The sequence below is a fragment of the Ovis aries genome, chromosome 14 (genome assembly GCF_016772045.2).
Source record: "Ovis aries strain OAR_USU_Benz2616 breed Rambouillet chromosome 14, ARS-UI_Ramb_v3.0, whole genome shotgun sequence".
NCBI classification, from domain to species: domain Eukaryota; kingdom Metazoa; phylum Chordata; class Mammalia; order Artiodactyla; family Bovidae; genus Ovis; species Ovis aries.
Genome location: NC_056067.1, coordinates 5,802,141 through 5,816,514, shown reverse-complemented (window position 1 = coordinate 5,816,514; position 14,374 = coordinate 5,802,141). Strand labels below are relative to the sequence as shown.

The window sequence follows — 14,374 nt, the reverse complement described above, 5'->3', positions numbered from 1 at the left end:
CGTTACAGAGTTCATGAGAGAGGCTGGAGGGATGCATGCAGAGAGGCTGACGTGAAGTGCAGGGGAGAGGTGATGGAGGTCCTTGGTGGGACTTGTAGTGTCTCAGGTTGTTCCAGAGCAGAGGTCCCCAACCTCCCGGATCCAATGCTTGATGGTCTGAGGGGGAGCTGATGTAATAACTATAGAAATAAAGTGCACACTAAGTGTCATGCACTTGAATCATCCCCCAAACCATCTCCGTCCTCCCTGGTCCATGGAAAAATTGTCTTCCATGAGACGGGTCCCTGCTGCCATAAAAAGGTTGGGGACTGCCGCTCTAGGAGAAGGAGCTCCTGCAGAGACCCAGAGGAGGAGGAGGCGACTAAAAGAGTTAAGAGTGGGGAGAAGAATGTTCTAGAAGGAGCTAAGAGAGGACCAGAGGTTCTGCACCAGGAGAGACCCAGATAAGTATGAGGCTCTGAAAAGCCACCCATGGGGCTGGGAAGGGGAGCCTGGTGGGATAAGAGGCCAGAGGGAGAGTCGGAGCTAAACCAAAGGAGCCTTGGGGCGGGGGCGTTGGCATGCCAGGGGTTGGGGCAATGAATCACGCCTCCTGAGGTAGAATGTGAGAATTCTCAGTAATTCTGACTCACATGAACAGGAGCCTGGCGGGGGGTTGCCTGCCACACTGCAGCCGGCCCCGACGGAGTGGATGGTAAGGTTGCCCCCGTAGGTCGCCGCCGCTAAGACATAACAGCGTCTCCCCTCGTTCTCCCCAGTCTGATGTAATCTTTCCGAAGGCTGGCAGTGCTTGCAGGAGAACTGTTTCAGCTGTCTATTAATATTTTAACATGCTTTTAAGAAAATTTGGCCTTTCGTCGAGCTGGTCTCAGAGCAGATATATATCACAGTTCATGATAGACGTTACACTTATCCCTGTGCTGTGGGCCTGTTTCTCTTGTTTGGATTCATTTTTAAACATCTATTATTAAAAAAAAAAATCTTTCTTGCCAGTTATGTGTTTTCTCCCACAGTTCCTCAGCTTGTTTACTCTGAGCCAGTCACCCCCCTACACACCTCACCCTCCCCACAAGGATGGCATGCGGTGGATTTTCTGACCTGGGTAAGCAGAGATGACTACTCTGAAATTAAGCGGGGGGGAAAAAAAAGAAAATCTGGAACCCTGAGGCTAAACCAGAATGTCTAGTAACAAGGAAATTATAGCCTGCAACTGGCCTTGTACTTGGAAAAAAAAAAAAAAGAAAGAAAATAAAAACAACTGTTCTCTCTCTTTCAACAAATATTTATTGCAACTTGATTATGTCTGTGGACTCCATGCAATGCTCACACGTGGCAATCTCATTCTTTTTTCTTATGACAGCTCTTGGAGGTAAATGTTGCTTATCCATGTTTAGCAGGTGAAAAAAGTGAAGGGGATATTTTTTAGGGCAGGGGGTGGTAAAAAACCTACCAGTAGGCAGAATGGAAACTCACTTTTGTCCCAGATCTCTTCTGCCCGCCTGGAGCCACGTACTCATCCTTTCTTTCCATCTCTAAAGGGAAGCTGTCTGGCGACTAGAACATTCTGGTCTGGATGCCTTCCATGCGGGGGGCTGAGCTCAGGGGCTCCGTCTAGAGAGGACACGTGAGCTGAGACCTCACGAGTAAGGAGGAGCCTGTGTGGGGAGCGTTTGAGGAAGGGCATTCCAGACGAGTGAGGTTTTGAGGTAAGAAGGAAGAGCTGATGTGTTTGTGGACCAGGCAGGAGTCCCATGCGGCCGGAGGGTGAAGTGGGAGGAAGCACATGGCATGAGGCAGTCAAGGGCCGGCTCATCAGGTCCTGGTTGGTCAGCCAGGAAAGCGGGCATCTCTCTGATTGTGGGTGTGTGGCCGGTTAAAGATGGCTGCACGTGCCTGGACACTCCTACCCCCAGAGCTGGCATCTTCATCCCCTTCCTGCGAGCCCAGGAGGCCCCCTCCCTCCTGTGGCCAAGGCAGTATGGCGGAGGCGATGCTATGCCAGCTCCTACTCCCTGGCCTCAGGGAGGGGCACTTTCTACTTCTTGTTTTCAAACCCTCTTTTGGAGTCCTAGGGTTTCCCTGGTGGCTCAGACGGTAAAGAATCCGCCTGCAATGCAGGAGACCCGGGTTCAGTCTCTGGGTCAGGAAGATCCCCTGGAGAAGAGAATGACAACCCCCTCTAGTATTCTTGCCTGGAGAATCCCATGGACTCCAGGGAGCCTGGCAGGCTATAGTCCATGGGGTCACAAAAAGTCAGACACGGCTAAGTGACTAGCACTCTGACTCTCACTGGGAGTCCTAAGCCACTGTGTAAGAAGCCAGTGACCCTAAGACTTGGTGCGTGGGGTGGTGACAGAGGGACACTCCAGTCAACAGCCCCCTCTGAACCCCTCTAGCCAGCCCCACCAAAGCACCAAAACACGTGAGTGACGTCCTTCTGAAAAGTCCGAGCCAGGCCACCCACCAGCTGCATACCCTCAAGTGACCTGACTCAACACGGTATAAAGCCGAAAACCCATCCAGCCAAGCCCTGTCTGGCATTGAGAGCTAGGATAAAATTGCGGTTGTTTTCAGCCACTGCATTTGGAGGTACCTGGTGTACAGTGGGTACCCAGAACAGATGAGTCATCGAAGGGGTGTCAGGGAGCCGTGATTTAGGGACTGCACCATGGAGAGATAGCTGCGGCCACTGCGTAGAGACTGAATCATGGGAAAGAGAGAGAGCAGGCATGGAGTCGGCAAGGTGGATTCTGGAGCCGATTTCTGTTGTCCAGGTGAGATAGGAGTAACAGTAGGAAAGTAGTTTGGATCGGATATATACTTTGGAAAAACCAAAACCAGAACGCGGAACTCACTGCTGGATGAACGTGAGACTGATAAGATGCCCCCTCCCCGGTACGCTAGGAGCCTGGAGAGGTGCCCCTGCCTTCCCGTGACACAGGTGGGACTGGCCCTGCTCGCATCTTGCTCTCTAAAGATCCCCCTGTCTCTAGCGAGGCCAGGTGTGAACCCTGGCCGGGGCGCAAGGACAGTTTGGCTGCCACTGAGCGAGCTTCACTGGGGGCAGGACGAGACCCAAGTGGGACCTCTGGGTTTCCAGAAGTGTCATTTCCGGTGGGCCATCCCACATCCTGAATGCCCCAGAATTGGGGTGCTGGTAGGGTGCTGGTCTCAGCTCACTACCCATCCCCCCTTGCCCACCGCGACGATTAGCGGATTACCTCCAATCTCAATCCAAAGATGCAGGACTCCTAACCGACCCGCTTCCAACATCACTTTCTTCACCTGCTCCCAGCCCTGAGCATCAGTCTCAGAACCACTCCTCTTTCCATGGAGAAACCTGCTGAGTATGCTTTTGCTGGGCAATCCCCCCAGGGGAGGAAACTGGGAGGAGAGAGACTTCCCAGTCTCCTTGGGTTGAGCCAGCAACTAGTCGTGCGTGTGAGTCAGGCTCCTGTTAGCAGCATTTTATTTCAGGTCCTCAGCTGAGTCACCCCCGTGCCCTTTCCAAGGAGTTCCAATGAGAGAACAGCTTTGAGAGGTCGGGAGAGCTTGCCAGTGGAGGAGACCATCTCTGAAGATCCAGAGGCCCGGCATTTGCTGGATTTCACTTCCCTTTCAAGTTATTGCTTCACTCCAGCTGGGGCGCAGGTCACAGCAACCCGCTGGCGTCCAGCGCTCTCATGATTTGAGATTAGCTGGGTGCCCCTGCGTGCCCAGCCTCAAATCCATCCTGGAGGATGGGTGCGTCTGTGGCGGCTAAGGTCCGTCAGCTTGCCCCCTGGGCTTAGGTTTGAGGCTGCATTCGGAATGACTGCTTGTCCAAATGTCAGTGAGAGGCTGGGCGACAGTGTCTCCAAAGTCACCTGCATCTACACAGGCTCTCAAAGTTTCGGGTGTCCGCCGCCCTGAGGCCACAGGCCACCGCAGGGAAAAGAAGGAAAATGCTCTCAGACACACCAATGAGCTAAACATCCTGGAAGTGGGCCTCCTCCCTATTTTCAGCCTTGGTGCTTTCAGAGCATCCCCCCGTCTTCAGGAAGATTGAGAACTAGTCCTCCGGGACGCGATCAGACTGGCCTTGGGGATGAGGCAGCCTTGAACTTGACTCCTGAGCATCACTGGCGTCACTAGAACCTTAGTTCCACGCAGACGGGGAGCTCATGAGTCTTGTTCATTTCCGTAGCACAGCAGCCAATAGTGAGCCAATGCTCCAAAATTACCTGTCGGAGGATATCATCCGTGAAGTCCTCCTCTTTCTTAGCCTTGAAGCTTTAATCCATCACCTGCTCACAGCTCGAGTGGCCTCATTAGCAAAGCTGTGAAGAATTGATAATGAGGCTTCAGTGTGAGAGAATTCGTGAATTTCACAAGCATGTCTTGAGCTCCTACTGTGCGCCCGGCCTTGTTGTGGGTGCTGATGCCAAACCAGAGAACAAGGTAAATGCCAGTCTTTGTCGATGCACTTTTCTGGCAAGGGAGACAGAGAGTAAATAAGTCCCCCCCAAAAAGTGAGACGTCCAATGCAGACATGTGAGCAGGGTATGGGGTAGGAAGTGAGAGGTGAGCGGTTCCTATTTTAAACTGGGAGAGAAGGCCAAAGGGGGCTTGTTCTTTGGGACCTGGGAAGCTGTTGTGAAAGCAGAGGCTAAAGATGTAAGGCGTCAAACAAGTGGACTTGAGAGACGAGAGTATGTGCAAAGGCCCTGAGGTAGGAGCCTGAGTGGTACGCGTCAGAAGCATAAGCTAGCCCTCGTGACCAGAGTGAGCAAAGGGAAGGAGAGGAGCTGAAGCAGAGGGTAGCCCGGACCATACTGGTGGGTGCCTCAAGGCCATTTTGAAGAGGCCTTTAGTGTCTACTCTGAGAAGCAGCCTCATGTCTCCAGTAACCATGCCTCTGTGTTTCCCTGGGGATAATGCACCAAGATGGCTTTCTTCACAGTCATGTGCTAAAAACCACTGCTTTCAGATGGATCACTCTGTAAAATGCACTGTCCTAGACATGTGAGCTCCTAAAAAACTGCACAAGCTCTGGGAAAGGCCTGGAGACCTTGTCTCGGTTGTTCAAAATTAGATACCATCACAGTCTCTGCTTCTAACGCGTGCTATTCTCTTCTCTTATGGATGCTTTTAAGCAGACAAAACCTGGAGCCTCGAGAGCTGGGTTTGTTCAGGAACTTGTAAAATGAGCTTCGGTAAAATGATCAAGTCAGCTCCCAGACGAGATAGAAACCGGCCCAGCCCTCCAGATGGTTCCCAGCCCAAACAATTACCATGCTCCGCCGTGGAGCCAAAGCTCCCCTCCCTCTGTGGTCCTAGAGCAGGGAGCAGTCTGCAGTCAGGAAGCCCCCAGCCTCAGATCAGGCCTGCGTGTAGCCAGGCTCTTTCTGCACTTGCCGGTCATCAGACAGATGGAGGGCGTGATCACTCATAGTGTCACAGTTTGGCCTGGGCTAGTGTCTGGTCAGATTTCATCCTTTTCCGAAAGCCCTGTGCTTGTCGCAGGGCCCGTGAGAGCCCATGAGTGTGTGGAGGAAGGACAGTGCACTGGGTTCTGGAATGCCCACAATCTACTCGGCTTTTGTGTTCGCTAGGTCTGTGCTGTCCCAGATGGCCACCATCGGGCCCAGGTGGCTATTTCCACGTGAATTTAAATTCACCAGAATTAAATGAAGCCAAAGTCCAGTTCCTGGTCGCCCCGGCCCCTCTTCAAGGGCGCAGGAGCCACGTGCAGCCGCCTTCGTGGACAGCAGAGTTGCACAGCCTTTCCGTCACAGTGGGAATTCCATCGGGCAGCGCTGCTGTCTCTGCCTGAGTCCCCCCAGCCTCCCTGGAGGTCGGGCTCAACACCGCTTGGCCGATCAGAAAGATGACCTCTGGATTCACAGTGTTCACAGAGGCAGGGCCTCGAAGAGGGGCCGTCGCTGAGGTCCTTACCTCCCACCGAGCTCCTGCCTCTGGACAGTGGGACAGCCCTTGAGTCCTCAAGGTGTCTCAGAGCCGGTGGCAACTCTGGCTGTGACAGGGGGTGGTGGCGGCGGCAGCGTTTCTGAGGATACGCGCTCCCGCAAAGCTGCCTGTTCCGTTTTAAACACTTTGTCCTTCTCCCTTCCCCCTCCGTCCCTCCTTCCTTCCTTCCTCTGTCTCTCCCTCCCGCCCTTCTTTCCTTTGAAATTATTAGCATGATTTTTAAGTTTGCCTTCACACCATGTAATCCCATTTTAAAGTGCAAACGTAAAAGCGTTTCACCCCTGTGAAATTGCCGAAATTATACCATCTGTATCTCAGAGCTCACCCCGGCATGTAGACTTCTTCTAGGCTTATAGTTCATCTGGGCTTCTATCAAAGTAAGTCCTGTGGTTGCACCTAACTTTAGGGCACAGGAAGGGACAATCTCACCGCATGTCTAAAAGTTCAGGAAAACTCTAAATGTGTTAATTTCACATTAATATTATTATTAACTATCCACTTTCACTGCTACAGGAACTAGGACTTAGAAAGTTTCTGAGACTTACCCAAGGTCACAAAAGCCGAGTAAAAGCTCAACTTGAGATCTGAACATATGCAATCTGGCCTTACCCTGCCTATGCTCTCAACTCCCAATTTCCACCTAAGTTTCTGAAAGACATTTGGTGCCATGCAGTTATTTTTTAAAGGCGGACTCTTTTCCAGCTGAATTAAGTCCACCTTCCTGGCGGTTACTAATGTCCTGACACTATTCCCAGGCTCTGGAAAAGCTTGCCGCCAGGAGAGCGACAGCTGGTAAACCAAGGGTGTTCTCGGCAACAGTAAACACACGTTTATTTTCCCTAAAGGAAAACATAATAGCACCTTCAGTCGATTTACAGAGAAACCAGGGTGAAAGGAGATCTCAGAATTAATCATTTGTTGGTGGAAGTATGTACATCATAAAAAAAAAAATTGACTTGGCTAGAACAGGTCAAATCGCAGTTATCGAAAGAGTCATTTGTTCCCAGCAGGTCAAGTCTGCACAGACTAACCAGTCCTTAACCCAGTCCACGCGTTGTCCTAAAACACATGGGTTTAGAAACAATCTTGCTTGGAAACAGTGGCCACTGAGTAACTTTAAAGGGACGTGAACTTCATCCAAAGTGGCATGGTTGTAAGAAACCTCTCCCCTGTAAGATAACTGGTCCCTGGGTTAGGATGGTGCCTTTGTGAAGATGGGGAAATAGAGACACTTGGCACCTCCATCAGCCAACTCCCAAACAACCCACAGACAAACGAGTGAGCCCAGCTGTGATTGTCACCCTCCCCACACCAATTAAAAAAAAAAAAACTGTAGTAGACTCAAAGCCCGTAGCATTTCTAAAAGGAGAGCCAGGACTCCTGACCTCAAAGTGTCAGGAAGAGCCCACTCAACTAGGTTTTTCCCTTTAATAGGTCTTTGCTGAGGTGTCAGGAGGAGCCCACTCAATTAGGTTCCCCTTTAATAGGTCTTTGCTGAGGTGTCAGGAGGAGCCCACTCAACTAGGTTCCCCTTTAATACGTCTTTGCTGAGGTGCTCTGCGTCCTGGATCCCATGACAGGCCCTGGAAGTCCAGCTGTCAGCAGGAGAGGTGGTCCAGGGGGCCAGACTGGACAGCGGCCATCCCCCGCTACCTTACACTCGGCTTCCAGCCTTTCTGTTCCCCAGTTCAGAGGCCTTTCCATCTAGTGAGCTCCTCATCACCCTGGCCAGCCCATCTCAAACCTCCTGTCGGTTTTGAAGTCTCACCCCCACCTCTCCAGGCAGAGTGAACCCTTCCTCCGTGCTCCCACAGACGTCACCAGACCTGCATTCAATCCTCTGTTCAAACCTCCATTCCGTACCAATCTCACTGTATTATAATTATTGCCATGCATCTCCTTGTTGAACTGAGGCATCCTGGAGGGCAGGCCCCCCCTTTCATGCCCTATTGTTGATCTTGGCTTCCCTAATGTCTTCTCTGGAGTCGGGAACTTCCTAAGTGACTTTTAAGTTAATAGGGACTCAGATAAGCTCAACGTGGCTCCTCTTCTGCCCTGCACGTTCCCCTCCCTTTGAGGGACCCAAACTGGGGAGTAATGGAAGATATGGGGGCAGTTCTTGAAGATGGAATGGGTTTGCAAGAAGGCAAGGTCCCCCTGCACAGCTTAACAGGATTCGTTGTTGGGTATTCTCGCACGCAACGGTTGAAGCTGGCAGTCATAAAAGCTGATACATGAGTATATAAGAAGTCCTGTGCTTTCACGTAAAGCATTCACAGGCAAAACGCCATTTCACTGACCTCTTTTGTAAGAGCAAGGCTGTGATGGAGACCTGCGTGGTCCTTGGAGGATACCACACCCCATACTGTATCACCTGGAACTTGCAGTTTCACTGTCTCTTTCTTTAAGCTATTTTTTTTCTTTACTGAAGTATAGTTGATTTATAGTGTTATATTAGTTACTGTGATGCTACAAAGTGAATCAGTTATACATAAGTATACATTTCTTTTCTTTTTTTTTTTCAGTATTCTTTAAACCCAATAAAGGTTTAAACCCTTATGGAAAAGAAGGGTTAAACATAGCTCCCTGTGCTATAGAGGAGGACCTTGTTGTTGATCTACTCTCTATATAAAAGCTTACATCTGTTAACCCCAACCTCTCACTCCATCTCTCCCCGAGACCTGTCTCCCACAGCAACCTCAAGCCCGTACTGTTTCGTAGGCAGGCTCATGTGTATCATATTTAGATTCATGTAAGTGATACCCTATAGCATTTGCCTCTCTCTGTCTGACTTACTTCACTTATAATAATCCCTCGGTCCATCCGTGTTCTGCAGGTAGCATTCGTCTGTTCTTTTTTATGGCTGAGTGGTATTTCTTTGTTTACACACACCACATCTTCTGTATCTACGCATCTGTCGATGGGCGTTTAGGCTGTTTCCGACTCTTGGCTGTTGTGAACAGAGCTGCTATAAACACAGGGGTGCATGGGTCTTTTTGAATGATGGTTTCACTGTTTCTTGAAGGAGGAGAACTTCAGGACACACGGTCCAGAACCTTATCAGCAGTGTTTCTAGTCTTACTCACTGCATCTGACTTGACCATCTCATCTGCCTTTGGCAAGTCTTCCGGGAACACTGTGTTTCCACCCAGCCAAGCTGTCTTATATGTACAGAGTTCACCCAAAACTTTTCTAAATCCCGATTTCTCCATGATAAGACTATCTCTTACGGATGACTCATAAATAGCTATCGTGTGCTAAGGACTTCCCACGTGCTGGGTGCCAAGCCAGACACTTGAAGGATCTTAATTTAACCCTCCTAACAAAAAAATAAAAAATACATTGAGTCCAGCACAGTTATCTCCCTCTGGAAAGTGAAAACCCTCACGTGGCCAGGTTTCTGTGAGAATTCACAGGAGCAACAGTTTTAGTAAAAAAAAAAAAAAAAGCCTAAAAAGTAGTCAGTAGACCCTCCCCTCCGAAACAAGCCCAAAACGTATGGGCCGCTCACTGTAATCAAGGCACTCAGCTAAATACTCAGTGTGGACTGACTCACTGAATTCCCTCAGTCACTTGACAATGACTTTAAGCACTGTTAACATCACCATCTCGAAGATGAGAAAACTGAAGCATAGGGTCACAGCTAGAAAGTCATCTCCAAGTCCAGCCAGGATTACAAACCCAGGGGATGTTATTCCAGGGTCCGCTGTTTCCATTGGACTGCGCTGCCTTATCTTGAAGAATTTTGGACAGGACGAAACAAAACAGCGATTATTTGGTTCAATCCTAGCAAACACTTGCCACCCCATAGTTCAAGGACAAATGTCCCTTCCATATCTTTCCTTCCCTGTCCACAGACAACACAGACGTTTGGCGATGATTTTCTTTTGCTCGCTTCTTCCGCAGTCTCCCTGAAATTAAGAGTCTAAATAATGTCTACTCATGAGGGATTAAAAAAAAAATTCATTAAATAAAAAGTCAATCTTCCGAGCTGACACAATTTCTCTTGAAAGGTGACACAGTCCTTTAAAAATAGCTGTGGGCTCCATTGTGCAAAGGTGGTGACAGAGACAGACGGCTTTTAGAGAGGTGTAATGTTCCCAGGCAGCCACTAGCGAAGCTAGCCCAGATAGAGATCAGTAATTCGATCAGGGGAGAGTGCTAAATGTTAGAGGTTAAGCTGCTATGTTCTTATTACTAATCAAACTTCAACACCATGCCTGGACGCCTCCAGTCCCTACAAGGAAATGGTAAATTATGGAGAGACTCCAGCCCGGGCTCCTGGCTTCAGAGACGCTCCCCTGTTCCCGGTCACGGGCACATCCCGCCTCCATCCTGGGTACACCCCGAGGAGGGGTTGGTTCCAAGTACACTCCCAGGATGCTGGCGATTTAAGGTTAAGTGACTCCCAGGGAAGGCATCATGTGCTTCTCAAATGAACAGACGACCGAGACGCAGGTCCTTGGTGCAAATTTGGCCAGAAAGCTCTTTCTTTGTAATCACAGGAGACAAAAGCTGCTCTAGAGTCTGACTGATCATGAGCACCACTGATTTCTTTCTCTTTAAGAACACAAAAGGTTTTGAAGGTGGAGCGCGCGATCTGGGCCTCTGTTTTCCGACTGTTGATGGCAGGGGTGGGCTGGGCTGGACGGTGTTTCCCCACAAGGTCTCGGTGGGTGCAGGGGCCCTCGTGAGGAGCTTTGGCCAATTTCTGCGGTGTAAATGCTCCCAGCATGGCTAATTTCAAGCTCACCCTGTGAAGTCACTGAACGTGGACACGGAAAGAGATTTGCACAGTCAGTTCCCAGCCTGAGCCGTCTGGTTAGAGGGCAGGTGGACGATCCAGACCCCACCATGCTGGGTTGGCTACGATTGCCTCTCTGGGGTAGTCCAAACCCTCCTCCACCCATGCTTCCTTAAAGCCGCTTTGCCCCTTTTCTGTGATTTGATAGAAATACCTGCAGCACCCACAGAACAAGCAAAAAAGGCCAAACGTGCCCTGCTTTGATCATGATGGTGGGTCAGCTCGGCCCCCAAGTTCCTGGCTACAAAAGACAAAGAATCTGGTCAAATCAGTTCATTGCTTTTTCAGAGGAAAAAAAATAAAAGTAGATCATTTCCCCAGAGGCTGTGGGTGTCCACCATGATCTCATCTCCTGCCTCAGGAAGTCCCAGCAGGGGGTGTCAGCCGCTCCCCGCCCCCTTTTTGCGGAGGAGAAAATAGACTCAGGGAAGTCATTCGTATGAGGCCCCAGGCCTCACCAGTGCTGAGGCCAAGGTTTGATCTCGTAATCGTCTTCCTCCGGAGCCCATGCTTTTCACCACTTCCATGTCCCATCTGATCCCAGAAGGGCACCATCCGGGGACATTTGGGAGTCACGGTTAGGTGGAATTCCCAGGAAAGTTGACGGAGGGACGTTGACACGTGAAAGATGCAAAGACGTTCCAAAGGATGGGATGAGCAGTCTAAATACGTGGACCACCCTTATTGGAGCTCATCGCCAGCAAGGGGCCAGGGTGCCGACAGAGGCAGAAGAGACACCAGACCGGTCTTCAGGTGTGGCTCTCCCCATCCCAGGCAGCCGTCTGGGGAGTCAGGAGTCAGAAGATCCTCGTGCGAACTCAGAGGCCCCCCGCCCCCTTCCACGTGCTGCGCCATCTTCTCCCTTCCGCTCCCACTTGGAGCAACACTCCCGCTCCCGCCCCCGTCAGTGGCAGCCCAGCGTCCGGGCTTCCCCAGGCCACGGTCCTACCCTCAGCTGTCCCCAGGGTGGACCATTGTTAGGCCCGCCAGCATCCAGCGCCTGTTTGTGGAGCCATTCCTGGGGGTCTCACTGGACACCAGGGGTGCTGGTGTGGCCTGGCTCTGGGGCTCTCGCCCCGGGACCGCTCAGGGTTGGTCTCGGTGGTGTTCTCAGTTGCTGTCTGAATCCCACCTCCCCCTGGGCTGGATGCATCCTAAGGCCAAGCACTGGGGCTGCTTTTGTCTCCCTGGATCTCCCCTCCTGTGAGCTCAGGACGCTTGAGCCCCTGGTAGTCGAGTGGAGGGTCTGATGAAGTTAGAGGGTGGTGAACCAGACTGTTCTCTCTTCTGTAAGATTCTTCAGCCAAGGATGACCTCAAAGTACTGGCGTCGTATCAAGGACACTTCTTGGTGGGCCTCAGAACTTCCTGTTAAGTCACTAGTAGCAAACCCCTCTGTCTGCCAGCTACTCGGGCTGATACCACCATCACTTCCTGCGCTCTCACGCAGAGATTCATCAGTGCACCCTTTGGGGTGTAGGGCAGCAAGATGACCTGGTTTAGGAAAGACACTGCACACGGTCTCCTGACTGTTTCTAGGGCAGTGGGGGCAGCGTGTGGGTGGAATGATGTGTGTGCAGGACGAGGTATGGTGGGAGAAGGATGGGGAACCGGGGGCTTGTTCCTAGTTCCAGACTCTGAACGTGCCTGGCTCCCTCTCCCTTTTGGCTTCTGGGGCCCCGTGTGGGCCCCAAAGCACTGTCCGCATCGTGCCTCAATTCTGCTTTATTCAGGCTTCGCTTGCCAAGGGCGTGTTATCAAAGCCTTCAGCAGCTGGAGGTGGGCTGTCCTGGTGCTCATGGGCAGTAACCAGTCCTGCCGAGAAAATCCACCCCGCCTTGCTGCAGAGCAGCTTCTGAGTGGTCCTGGCAACAGCCAGGCCGGTGACTGCTTCCTGGGCTTCCTAGATCTTAGAACCCCCTGGAATTGGGTTCCAGAGCAAAACTCTGAGACTTGAGGAGCTGACCTGGGTTTTCTCACTGGAGAGGCACTCTCGTTTCATGGCAGAGCCACCCCCTGAAAGTTGAGTAGCGTTTACTGCTGCTGTGTGCCAGGCTTGCACACACCCTCCATCCACATTGTCTCCTTTCAGTTTTGCCAAAAGGTTAAGTGAGCCATCCAGGTTTTACACGCTGCTCAAGATGGGGTTCATGTGACTCCAATGCCCCTCTCTGTGGGCTGCCTCCTGAGATGCCCAGGCCCCAGCCAGGAGCCTCGGTGTGGCATGGGATCATGTGGCTCTGTTGGGCCGCCTTCTCCCCAATGAACGTCATCAAAATTAAAAATAATCCCAGCTTGGAAGCAGTGAGCAGGAGGGGTCGAGGGTCAAGCTCCTCTCATGTTCTTGAAGCTTGACCTTGAAGACACTTGAAGCTCCAACCGATGAGCCTGGCACCCCAGCCTGTGGGAACAGGGGCCGATTCTGACAAATGTCCCCCTGCAGCCTGCCAGGAGGGAGGCCACCCCAAAAGCATCCCCACCACCACCCTGAGCACCTGGGGTTCAAGCAGGCGGGCAGGCTCCTTCTCCAGAAGGCCAGAGGAAAGGCATCGCATGGCGGGTGGAAAGGCAGGCAGTTAAGCTGCAGGTGGACAGGGCTCCTGGGCCTGGGTCCTGTGGCTTTCCCCGTGGGTGGGGGCCGTGCGCTGGAATTCCTGTGCCTGGGGGTTCCTGCCACACATCCAAGAGGTGTCGTTGGTGCAGAGGTGACACTGCCTACAAATTGGCCATTTGAATCCCTGTGTGTGGCGTCCAGGAGCAGGGCTGGTTTTCCTGTCCTCAGACCACGTGTCCTGCTCAGAAGCCCTAACCCAGAGCATGCTGGCTGTGGAGCAGCTGGGGTGCTGACCCCGCCGCAGCCAGCAGAGCTCCTCAGGGAGGGGAGAGGCCTCCATCCCCCTGCAGGGGGCACTTGTCAGACCCAAGAGGAGAGACCGTTCCCCTGCCTGCTCACGGCTCAGCGTCTGGGAGAGGGGACCAGCCCATCCTTCACCCATTTAGCAGGTACTTCCTGAGTTCACACCTGTGGACCCCTCGCTGCTGGGGAGTCAGTGCAGATGACAGATGTGGCCCCCATCCTCTTGGAGCTCAGAGACAGAGACTGCTGTCCATTAGGAAGACCGTGCCCCTCACCGTAAACGCTCACCTATGTCAAGCGCCATGAAGGGCGACCGGTAGGGCTGACGTGTCTATCAGAGACCGGAGGGGCCCATGCCCGTGAGGCTTGCAGAGGCCCACGGAAATGTTTTTGGTGTTGTTTTTGTTTCTGTTTCAACTATTAAAAAAATTTTTTTTTTATTTTTTGGCTGGGCTGGGTCTTGGGTGCTGTGTGCCGCCTTTCTCTAGTTGTGTTGAGTCGGGGTTCAGCCTGTGACCCCCACAAAGGCAGGCAGATTCCTGACCACTGACCCATCAGGGAAGTCCCCATGAAAATGCTGTGATTTTAGCTTCTTTTAAAAGCAAGGAGAAACATGAGCGTGATGAGTCTGTAATCGTGAACCCAGTCTGGATGACATTTACCTGGACACCAATCTTAAATCTATTTTTAAGTCAGTGGAGAAAGGGACCCGGAGATGCTGGGGTGCCCAGAGCCCAGGGACAC

General features: G+C 51.8%; 1 long non-coding RNA gene across 1 annotated transcript; it reads right to left on the bottom strand.

Annotated features, from left to right (window-relative positions):
- Positions 1-1,275: 1,275 nt before the first annotated feature.
- LOC132657719 (uncharacterized) lies at positions 1,276-13,009 on the bottom strand. Its single transcript, XR_009596261.1, has 2 exons — positions 8,767-13,009; positions 1,276-4,470 (listed from the first exon to the last, which is right to left on the bottom strand). It is a non-coding gene; the product is annotated as an uncharacterized LOC132657719 (long non-coding RNA).
- Positions 13,010-14,374: the final 1,365 nt, after the last annotated feature.